This window comes from Salvelinus alpinus, chromosome 25 (genome assembly GCF_045679555.1).
Source record: "Salvelinus alpinus chromosome 25, SLU_Salpinus.1, whole genome shotgun sequence".
In the NCBI taxonomy this organism is placed as follows: Eukaryota; Metazoa; Chordata; class Actinopteri; order Salmoniformes; family Salmonidae; genus Salvelinus; species Salvelinus alpinus.
The window spans coordinates 25,064,871-25,077,303 of NC_092110.1; positions in this window are offsets into that span (position 1 = coordinate 25,064,871).

Below are 12,433 nucleotides of genomic sequence, written 5' to 3' on the forward strand. Positions count from 1 at the left end.
TACAAACATAATTCAGAAACAAAGCCAAGAAAAGCTTATTAACACCATTGCGAGAACAAAGCGATGTGTACTTTGTCTGGTTAGGTCTTTATGGTCAGTGGTACATCTCTGACACACTTCTCAGCAGCATTAATTGTCCCAACAGTAACTGCACATAAACAAAGCAACAGTAAGGGCACATAAACAAAGCAACAGTAAAGGCACATAAACAAAGCAACAGTAAGGGCACATAAACAAAGCAACAGTAAGGGCACATAAACAAAGCAACAGTAAGGGCTCATAAACAAAGCAACAGTAAGGGCATATAAACAAAGCAACAGTAAGGGCACATAAACAAAGCAACAGTAAGGGCACATAAACAAAGCAACAGTAAGGGCACATAAACAAAGCAACAGTAAGGGCACATAAACAAAGCAACAGTAAAGGCACATAAACAAAGCAACAGTAAGGGCACATAAACAAAGCAACAGTAAGGGCACATAAACAAAGCAACAGTAAGGGCACATAAACAAAGCAACAGTAAGGGCACATAAACAAAGCAACAGTAAGGGCATATAAACAAAGAAACAGTAAGGGCACATAAACAAAGCAACAGTAAGGGCATATAAACAAAGCAACAGTAAGGGCACATAAACAAAGCAACAGTAAGGGCACATAAACAAAGCCACAGTAAGGGCACATAAACAAAGCAACAGTAAGGGCACATAAACAAAGCAACAGTAAAGGCACATAAACAAAGCAACAGTAAGGGCACATAAACAAAGCAACAGTAAAGGCACATAAACAAAGCAACAGTAAAGGCACATAAACAAAGCAACAGTAAGGGCACATAAACAAAGCAACAGTAAGGGCACATAAACAAAGCAACAGTAAGGGCACATAAACAAAGCAACAGTAAGGGCACATAAACAAAGCAACAGTAAGGGCACATAAACAAAGCAACAGTAAGGGCATATAAACAAAGCAACAGTAAGGGCACATAAACAAAGCAACAGTAAAGGCACATAAACAAAGCAACAGTAAGGGCACATAAACAAAGCAACAGTAAGGGCACATAAACAAAGCAACAGCAAGGGCACATAAACAAAGCAACAGTAAGGGCATATAAACAAAGAAACAGTAAGGGCACATAAACAAAGCAACAGTAAGGGCATATAAACAAAGCAACAGTAAGGGCACATAAACAAAGCAACAGTAAGGGCACATAAACAAAGCCACAGTAAGGGCACATAAACAAAGCAACAGTAAGGGCACATAAACAAAGCAACAGTAAAGGCACATAAACAAAGCAACAGTAAGGGCACATAAACAAAGCAACAGTAAAGGCACATAAACAAAGCAACAGTAAAGGCACATAAACAAAGCAACAGTAAGGGCACATAAACAAAGCAACAGTAAGGGCACATAAACAAAGCAACAGTAAGGGCACATAAACAAAGCAACAGTAAGGGCACATAAACAAAGCAACAGTAAGGGCACATAAACAAAGCAACAGTAAGGGCATATAAACAAAGCAACAGTAAGGGCACATAAACAAAGCAACAGTAAAGGCACATAAACAAAGCAACAGTAAGGGCACATAAACAAAGCAACAGTAAGGGCACATAAACAAAGCAACAGTAAGGGCACATAAACAAAGCAACAGTAAGGGCACATAAACAAAGCAACAGTAAGGGCACATAAACAAAGCAACAGTAAGGGCACATAAACAAAGCAACAGTAAGGGCACATAAACAAAGCAACAGTAAGGGCATATAAACAAAGCAACAGTAAGGGCACATAAACAAAGCAACAGTAAGGGCACATAAACAAAGCAACAGTAAGGGCACATAAACAAAGCAACAGTAAGGGCACATAAACAAAGCAACAGTAAGGGCACATAAACAAAGCAACAGTAAAGGCACATAAACAAAGCAACAGAAAGGGCACATAAACAAAGCTTTTGAAGTGTCTGTGTTTGTGACTCAGCCACAGTTCATAGCGAAATGTCCCTGCTGCCATTCTTCTACTATATCCAATTGCTTGGTCTGTGATTGTCCTCATTCATTGAACTAAATGTTACTAAATTTCAATTTCCTTTGAAGAGAGGATACATTTGATCAACCATGTGTAATTGTCTTCATATTTTTTGTCTGTGGTATTTTTCCACAGGTAACTGAATAGGTCGTTAAACTTTTTATTAAACAAGAAAGAGTCAGTGAGCCTACAATTTCATTTTTTACGTTTTAGTTTGGTAGACCTATTATATTGTCCTGATTTACCTGCCTAAAAAAAGCGATATAATAGGTTTTAATAAAGTTAATGTTGCACTGAGTTTCTATATTTAAGATACCAATTTTTTTTTCATCAGAATAAGTCAATCTAGAGCAAAACATCGGTAATCTATTCATTGTTTGTCCCGTACAGAAACCAATGTGAAGTATAGGTAACTGGACGACTGATACTACATACAATCAATATGGAAAAATGTTGGTTCTTGAATAATTCAAGAAGTTACCCTTCTTTTATGGAGTTTGTGGGTGGTTGATATCATTGATATACTGTAGCAGACACTACCTGACTTACATATTCCATTTTGGTCTCACAATCATGTCAATTTTTTTTTATCGAGAATGGTGTCACTCCTGTAATGTTGGCAAATAGATAAGTGTTTCCGCTGTCCATGTTACATTCACTCAATGCCAGGAACTCAACTTTGCATGTTTTCACATAACAGTCGAGAGACGCTTGGTCTAATCCAGAGTTTCAAAGCTCTTTCAATGCCAGGTATTATGTGGAGATGAAGAAAACTTTTAAATTGTTTCAGAACTCAACAATGAAGAGGTGAACAGGAGCTGAATACCAATGAGATGTTTTTTTTAACCTGTATGTTATTTGTCCCACATTCGGCTTCCATGTAGCTTTTATCCGTTTAGCCACACAGCATTATCTCAAGAGATCAAAGTTCAGACAATATAATTACACAACACAACACAAAGTAAACCTGTATACCTTAGCCTCTATTATCTAATGGGGTTTGTCAGGATCCTCATCATGCATTATCATATTTGTTTATTCAAATGTGATAAAGACAGTTTGCAGTGTTGGGGAGTAGTATTTATTTGTATTTTTTAAAGATCCCCATTATCCCCACATCCTGGGGTCCAACAACATTAAAGCAGTTATATACAATAAAAAAATATTACATGACAATACATTTCATGACACTTTTCATAACACTTTAAGTGTGTGCCCTCAGGCCACTACTCTACTACCACATATCTACAATGCAAAATCCATGTGTACATGTGTGTAGAGTGCATGTGTTAGCATGTGTATGAGTGTGTCTGTGCCTGTGTGTGTGTCTCTTCATAGACCCCGCTGTTCCATAAACTACATGTAGCTCAACTAGCCTAATTGAACTAGATTTTGCGGAAGCTTGGTGGTAGTTGAACTAAATTAAAATCTAGGTAGTGCTTTCAGTAGTTAATTACTTCTTTTGCCATGTACTGGTGTAGCTAAGTACTGGGAGTACACACTACTTTTCTTACAAAAAGAAAAGATGGGTGAAGTACGTAAGAATTTCCATTCTTTTTCGGCATCAGGCCTCCTTAATTCTCACTTGATACATTGTTTTTGTGTTAAATAGGCTAAATTACACATTCTTCTACCATATGACACCAAAGTGAGCTGTTCTTGCAGTTTGTAGTCTGTGATATTTCAGATGTACATATGCACATTTTTCCCAAAGCAGTTTGGATGTAGTGAACTACTTTTTCAAAGTAACTTTAGTTAAATAAACTATATTTTTTATATAGGGTATCTTTAGTGCTTAACTTCTTCCAGTGTGAAGTAATTGGTAACTTGGCCAACTATATTTTCAGAATAGCTTCACCAACACGGACAGTTCGTTTGTAAGGGATATTTTTTTATTTTTTTTATTTTTTAAACTTATGAATGAGGCTGGTACCAAGTCTTCTGGGACCAGAGAAGCACCTCCATAGTTGGTCATATACACTATATGACACTGATAGAAGATGAACTGATATTAACCCCCCATCAAGCTTATATTTTTTGAGTCAGCTGTATAGTGCCAGGGAAAAATGAAAACATGCATCCAGGGTTGGCCCCAGGACCAAGTTTGGGAAATCCTGATCTAATAGGCTCACGGCTTGCTAGGGCATTGTGGATCGGGTTAGCAGGGGTATTTAACTCTTGCTCTACAAGGTCCAGAGCCTGCTGGTTTTCTGTTCTACCTGATAATTAATTGCACCCACCTGGTGTCCCAGCTCTAAATCAGTCCCTGATTCGAGGGGAACAATTAAAAAAACGAGTGGAACTCAGAAGAGGTTGGTGGGAGGAACTATAGGAGGACGGGCTCACTGTAATGCCTGGAATGGAATCCATAGAATCACATCAAACACAAACCATAGATTTTTCCCCCAGCCATTACAATGAGCCCGTCCTATAGCTCCTCCCACCAGTCTCCTCTACTATTAAAGGCCCAGTGCACTAATTTTGTGAAAAAATATATTTTCCCCAAAAATTATATATGAAAAAACCTTTTTTATTTTTTATTATTCCGATTTTTCAGGGGATGCTGCAGCAACCTCAGCACCACTACTTCCCGCGGCTATGACGGGACTACATTTTCTTTGGTGACTAAGTTGGCAATTGTATTTGGACTTAATGTTGTTTCCAAACAACTTCCAGCACACATTTTCAGAAAACTGGATGTATCTACTAGTTTATACATCAATAATAAAGTTATGACTATGTAGAAGTTGCGATGTCATTTTGATGCTTGCCAAAATATGATCTTCTACAGGTGCACTATTATAATGCCCTAACAAGGTGCACCATAATATCACATTAAATGACACACACAAAAATCCAACCATGGGTTTCAGTACATTATAGTTTATTACACATTTATTCATGAATAATTAACAGTCTACAAACTTGATATACAACCTTACAATACCTCTTTAGAAAGTGTATACCTTAATGTAAAGTGTTTGTGGATTTTGATTAACAGAAGTATTGGTTATTCTGGGGGTGGGTAGACAGTGCTTTTAGAGAAATTTGTACATCATCAACTATTGTAATTTTCATCATTAGAAAAACGTAACTCAAGATTCTACATTGAAGAAGTTCATTCAAGATTTTACATTGAAGAAGTTCATTCAAGATTTTACATTGAAGAAGTTCATTCAAGATTTTACATTGCTAACTGTAACTGAGACTCCACCTCACCAAACATGCCCCTGCTGCCATGACACTGGACTGTACAGTGATATTATATCCCTTACTACTTCTGATGCTAAGCTCTCTTTTGTTTGTGGTTTTTGTCTTGTCTTGTGCCAATGGTTCTCCCTTTGCAGGTGATCAGTCCTCCCTCTATACCAGATCCTCCTGAGGACGCTTGATGTAATCTTGTCCTCCTGGTCATTATGCTACTTGTTCCTCTCAACAATACTGCCCTCTCGTCTCTTGCTGCTTCCCCACTCGAAATGCCTGGCCAGCCTTTTCTATCAAACCATCGTGAAATTGTGTGCTAAAACGTTGCAGAAAGTCCTCTCCTTAATACTCCTCCTTCTAGCAGTGTCTTTGGGACACAACAAAGGATTCCTCCAGACAACTTGGTTGATGGACTTTTATCAGCAAAAGATGTTCAAGTGTCTGTGTTCCATTTAATTTTAAAGGGACACTCCACTGAAAATGCAGACTAAAATGATAAGAAATCTGTCTAGAACCTTACCCGTTTGTGCCCTGGCCTGCCTTAAACATCCTTGCTAGACACATAATTGTTAGCTAGCTAAATGGAGCTTGTGGAGGATATGTTCAATGAGTGTATTTAGCACATGAGTGGTTTGCATGCGCAATGACAGCTAACGTTAGCGTTAGGCCTACAAGTGTTACTGACTGGCTGGGGCTGTAATTAGCCTAGTTATACGATTCTGCACTGTGTCTGTCTCTGTCATGTTCTAGAAGGTATTCTTTTTCAAGAGCACAATTCCCGCTTGAATTTTCAGCCACGCCTACCCAAACTCTGATTTGTTGGAAGAGTTGAAAAGCACCCTCTGTGGAATATTTTTGGGAGGCCTAACACTTTATTAATATGGTCCATTTGTAGCTGCTCTACTACTATTTATTATACAGACTATCAGTAACATTTCAACTATTTACTAACCCTAGCTCTAACCTTAACCGTAACCCTTATCCTAACCCTACATTTAAACCTTAACCTAAACTTAGCAAGCAGTTGCTCATCAACAGATAGTTATGAGCATCTACAGATGGAAAAGCCGGACTATGCAAATGAAGTGTGACCGTTCTACCCTTTGAAGTGGTCCATGTTACCCTGTGATGATTGTCCTGTCATCTCCATCACTCATTTAAAGAGATGCCTCATATATATGACCAGACATTTTTTATGGAACAGTTTATGAGTAGCACATTTATTTATTGATAATAGTGTGGGTTGGAGATGTCCTCTTGATTATTGTAGACCACCTGTAATGAAACATGTAAGAGTTTGTTGTGCATCACTGGCAATTGGTTTGTGCACGCAAAACCTTTTGTTGTGCGTCGCTAGGTGTAGTTCTCTTTGTAAACATGTATTGAACAATCAGAGGGTACTACTAAAATGTGATCATGTTCAACTATTAAATGTTAAGCCAAAATATATGCCTTGTTTTCCTCATTATTGTTGAGCGGTATCTGTCCATTTCCTGGTTAGTTTGACTGTCAAACTGGGTGCGTTCGAGTGCATGGTTTATTCAGGGTACGGTAATACGGTAGTAGTTTATTCCCGGGGGATGTACATCACAGGAGGTTGGTGGCACCTTAATTGGCGAGGAAGGGCTCGTGGTAATGGCTGAAGCGGAATGGGTGGAATGATATCAAATAATTCAAACACATGGTTTCCATGTGTTTATGCCATTCCATTAGCTCCATTCCGGCAAATTATTATGAGCCGTCGTCCCCTCAGCAGCCTCCACTGATGTACATGTTAATATCCATAACTTCCATTTATGCTTAAAGCATGGGTGTAGCACCTTTATTGAAGTGTGCGCTATGGAAATACATACAGTGGGGAGAACAAGTATTTGATACACTGCCGATTTCGCAGGTGTTCCTACTTACAAAGCATGTAGAGGTCTGTAATTCTTATCATAGGTACACTTCAACTGTGAGAGAATCCAGAAGGATGAGTACAACCCCAAGAACACCATCCCAACCGTGAAGCATGGAGGTGGAAACATCATTCTTTGGGGATGCTTTTCTGCAAAGGGGACAGGACGACTGCACTGTATTGAGGGGAGGATGGATGGGGCCATGTATCGCGAGATCTTGGCCAACAACCTCCTTCCCTCAGTAAGAGCATTGAAGATGGGTTGCGGCTGGGTCTTCCAGCATGACAACGACCCGAAACACACAGCCAGGGCAACTAAGGAGTGGCTCCGTAAGAAGCATCTCAAGTTCCTGGAGTGGCCTAGCCAGTCTCCAGACCTGAACCCAATAGAAAATCTTTGGAGGGAGCTGAACGTCTGCATTGCCCAGCAACAGCCCCGAAACCTGAAGGATCTGGAGAAGGTTTGTATGGAGGAGTGGGCCAAAATTCCTGCTGCAGTGTGTGCAAACCTGGTCAAGAACTACAGGAAACGTATGATCTCTGTAATTGCAAACAAAGGTTTCTGTACCAAATATTAAGTTCTGCTTTTCTGATGTATCAAATACTTATGTCATGCAATAAAATGCAAATTAATTACTTAAAAATCATACAATGTGATTTTCTGGATTTTTGTTTTAGATTCCGTCTCTCACAGTTGAAGTGTACCTATGATGAAAAATTACAGACCTCTACATGCTTTGTAAGTAGGAAAACCTGAAAAATCGGCAGTGTATCAAATACTTGTTCTCCCCACTGTATCTGTTCATGATCCGCACATGTTGTATTGTATTTCATGTCTTTTGAATGTTAATTGTCATCATGATGTGAAATGGTTTCCTATTGGCTGCTTTTCCACTTCTGCTGCTGCTGCTGGGTTTCAGCAGTTGGTATCCAACGTTGGTGCATTACCACCACCTACTGTGTTGGAGTGTGGGTCAGAGATAGCACTACCAGCCTCAATGTCAGTGGACACAGCATGTAGCATGTTAAAATCCTACTGCTGGGTCAACCTCACATACCAGGTGCTGTTGTTTAAGTATTTCTAAGACTAATTTGCCACCACCAATGTGTAGCACATTAGGGTGATGCACAGCTAACATTTGTGCCAGAACACTCACCACACATCAGCCAGAGAGGAGTGATATGTGCCAATTAGGAGTCAAGGGGATGTGGCACCAGGGTCAACACCCCCAGTCTTACAATAAGTGCATGGGATTTTTTGGGACCAGAGAGAGTCAGGACACCCATACAACATCCCACTCGAATGATAACACACTACACAGGGCAATGTCTTCTTCACTGCCCTGGGGCATTGGCATCTCCTTAGACAAGAGGGAAGAGTGCCCCCTGCTGGCCTTCCAACACCACTTCCAGCAGCATTTGGCCTCCCATCCAGGGACTGACCAGGACCTACACTGCTTAGCTTCAGAGGCAAGCGCACAGTTGATGCAGGGTGGCATGCTGCTGGTGAACTAGTTCAGCACCGTGTCAGATAAGGCAATAAAAAATGTTAAAACTGGACAAAAGACTGAGGAGCTTATTATATAACAATGAAATTAAATCATAACAAATTATTCATATTGTATTGTCATAACATGAGAAAATGTCTACCCAACAGACACTTACCCCCCCCCCCCACAATGTATCATTGCTACAGTTGTAAATGTGTAAATACTATTATTATTATCATTGTCTCATTCACTTCTCTTTTTTTGACCTGTACTGAGCATACCAATTTCACTGTACCCTGCGATTATATCTGCGTCCCTGTGCATGTGACTAATAAACTAATCTAATCTAGTTAAAGGTACGGCATTGATAACACATTCACATGAAAATAATAAACATTACATTTATAAATCAGACCCTTATTGTGAATTGGAAGATCTACATACAAATCCTGGTCTAGGGAGGAATTTTTACCCTATAGTAATTACCATATATGTTTTTCTTTAGGTTCACTTGTCAGATAGGCCTATATGTGTGACAGTGTCATACAGATTACTTAAGTTTGCAAGATACATTTTCAAACATGTTTGAGTTAAAAAAATATATATTTTTGTCCTTTCAAATCATACTAATATGTACTGCTGTGAACGGATAAGGGGTTCACATTTTTGCTAATAGTGTTACACTAGAAATAACAAATGACCATTTCAAAATATTTTTGCAGTTTTTCTGCAAGAATGCATGGATATCTTGTGTAGTCATCATAAATGTTAATTGTTTGTCATCATAGTTGTAATGTTAGAGCTGCTGTCTGTGTGATTGGTTTTCTTCCTTCAGAAAATCACTATCTGCAAACTACTATTAAAAACAGCAATAAACACACAGAAGGTCTAATGCCTAAGCAACAAGTGGAAAGGTAGAGAGACAGACAGATAGAGGTTTAGTCTGATTCCCTACCCATCTCCCATTTGAGTTCACATCATGTTTTGCATATTGCAAAGATGGCCAGATTATTGTCTTCTTCTAACTTTGCTTAATAACAACAAGTGGTAAGGGATGTTTACCACAAATACCACCTGTACTGGGGGAAAACAACACTCTATATACACCTGTTCCAGTAAGTAGACACCATGGCCATTCACAAGGCTGCATGTACATTGTTTTATCTAATACTGTCTGTACTCTCGTCAAAGGTCAACAACTTGACTCCATAGATAGGCCCAGTCGATATTAGATAGAACGTTGTGGCCCCGGCCCCTTGTTGGAAAACAACCTGTTGTTACCTAGGTTACTGCAAAAACTCACAGCATAAACTTGACCTTTTTTTAAAACTAAACTAAACAAGTTAAATATCTTACCTGTGATGACATGTTTTCCACACACACAGCTATGTGTAGTCTACTTGGATACTAGGTCCTCACATTTCCAACTCTCCCACACAAATAGCCTGAAGCCACAGGGCTCTTTTCGCAGGCTCTATTTCCTTATATGGGAGCATTGCTAACTGGTTACATGTACATTGAACAACACAGCAGCTTTTTGGCATGTTTTGTTATTTCTGTATAATAAAAAATAGACAACAAAGTTGTTTCTTTTACAATGGAGTCAATGGCAAAGAATGTTTATTTTCCTCAATTTTGGGCCTGGTTGAGGGGAATTCCTTATTATTATGTGAATATCAATTCGGAGTATGCTGTAAAGGGGTTGATGAAATGCAGACCGTTCCATTGACCAGATTGGCGCACATTCAGGTTCAGAAGAAGTGACTGCTAAATGCTAACTCCCGTTCGTAAAAGACAGTTGCATAGCTAGCTTACAGAAATCGGTGGTGGTAGGCAAAATTGTTTTTAACTGTAATGCAGTTGATTGTTGACGATGACAGGAACATGTATTGGTGGTGACATCCATACAAGCATTATACTCAGATTTTACCTCAAAATAGTATGAAATACACATATAAACAATAGCCTAAATGTAGGCAAATTGTACTGGGGGGCAATGATCTGTTCCTTGCGGCCCTTTCCCCCACGTGTTTCCATGGCAATTCTATTGTTTTGGTCAAGTTCCATTGACCTCTTTGAATCAAATCAAATCACATTGTATTTGGCAAATGCTTCATAAACAACAGGTGTAGACTAATAGTAAAATGCTTACTTACGGGCCCTTCCCAACAGTGCAGAGAAAAAAAGAGATAAATAATAGAAAATAATAACACAATGAATAAATACACAATGAGTAACGATAACTTGGCTGTATACATGGGGTACCAGTACCGAGTCGATGTGCAGTGATACAAAGTAATTGAGGTAGATATGTACATATAGGTAGGGATAAAGTTACCATATCTATGCTCTGTCTCTCTCCCTTTCCATTTGTTGTTTAGGCATTAGACCATTTCTGTGTGTTTATTGCTGTTTTTAATTGTAGTTGGTGGAAACATGCCCAGGATTACCCACAACGATTGAGAGGTAGAGCCTACATGCAAAGTCATCACATGGCCACAGTATTGGATTGATAGCGTTTATCGAATCAATAACTACGCACACTCTCAATTTTTCAAATAAAGTCAGTCAGCACTGTCACTTGGTTTGCAATAAAGCTGAGGGATGGAGCTGAAAGAGTGTTCCTTATTTCTGTCTTCACTAGGGTGTTGTTGTTTCTGTAATCCAGTTAGAGAGGCCCGGTAGTACTGATAACAGCAGAAAAATGTATCATTGCTTGTTAGAAGCTGTTTGTAGATTATTTCTAACTCTTCCACTTGTCACTCCCTCTTCGACAGCTTTTCCGCCAGCATGGTGACATTGGGTGGAACCACATAGAACCAATAGATAACTTCTGCGACTGGGCTCAGTTCCAACGGGATAAGCTCCAACATGCTGGTCATCATTGAGTCCTGTGTCTTTGTTTATAAATTACAGCCTGCGCAGAGAGTGCACATAGTTATTATTCTGATAATTGGAAGCCTCAACCATTGAGTGGAGACTCCACTGGTAGGTTATTCTGGAGGCCTACGGGCTGTCAGAGCAGTGGGACGACATCAACCCACTGCTGCAGAGCGACTTGAGCTTCAGGTATGCCAAGTTAGAGCAGCTAAGGGCTGATAAGGATGCAGAGAAAAAACATGGCGGTGGAGTCCGAATGACAGAGGCCCCTCCTTTACCTCAGCATGAATTTGGGCTTCGGCACAATGTGGGCGCTTTAGCTGGTCATGTGCATCACCTGTGAGCTCTTGGGCCTGGCGGTCCCCACCTACTTCGCCATGAACATCCTATGGTTGGAGTGCGCTAACATCTTATTGGTGGGGCTGATGTTCTGGCTCAAGAGTGATTGGCCAACAGCAATCTCCCTGACGACATCTGCCAGGTTTACTGGCTCTTAAGTAGATGACCTGTTAGAGACGCTAACAAACATCCCAAGGCTTTGTTCAGCCTGTCATGCAAGGACAGAAACCCGCTCCTGCATGTCGGAATCAGGCCAAAGGAAAAGAAGGCGTGATTCATGACACATAGGCTTACTGATGACCAGCAGGGTCAAATAATAATCACAGTGGTTCTAGAGGGTGCAACAGGTCAGCACCTGAGGAGTAAATGTCAGTTGGCTTTTCATAGCCGAGCATTCGGTTGAGCCAGCAGGTGCGGTAGAGAGAGAGAGAGGGAAAGCGAGAGAGGAAGATTCGAATACAGCAGGTCCGGGACAAGGTAGCATGTCTGGTGAACAAGTCAGGGTTCCATACCCACAGGCAGAACAGTTGAAACTGGAGCAGCAGCATGACCAGGTGGACTGGAGACAGCCAGGAGTTATCAGGCCAGGTAGTCCTGAGGCATGGTC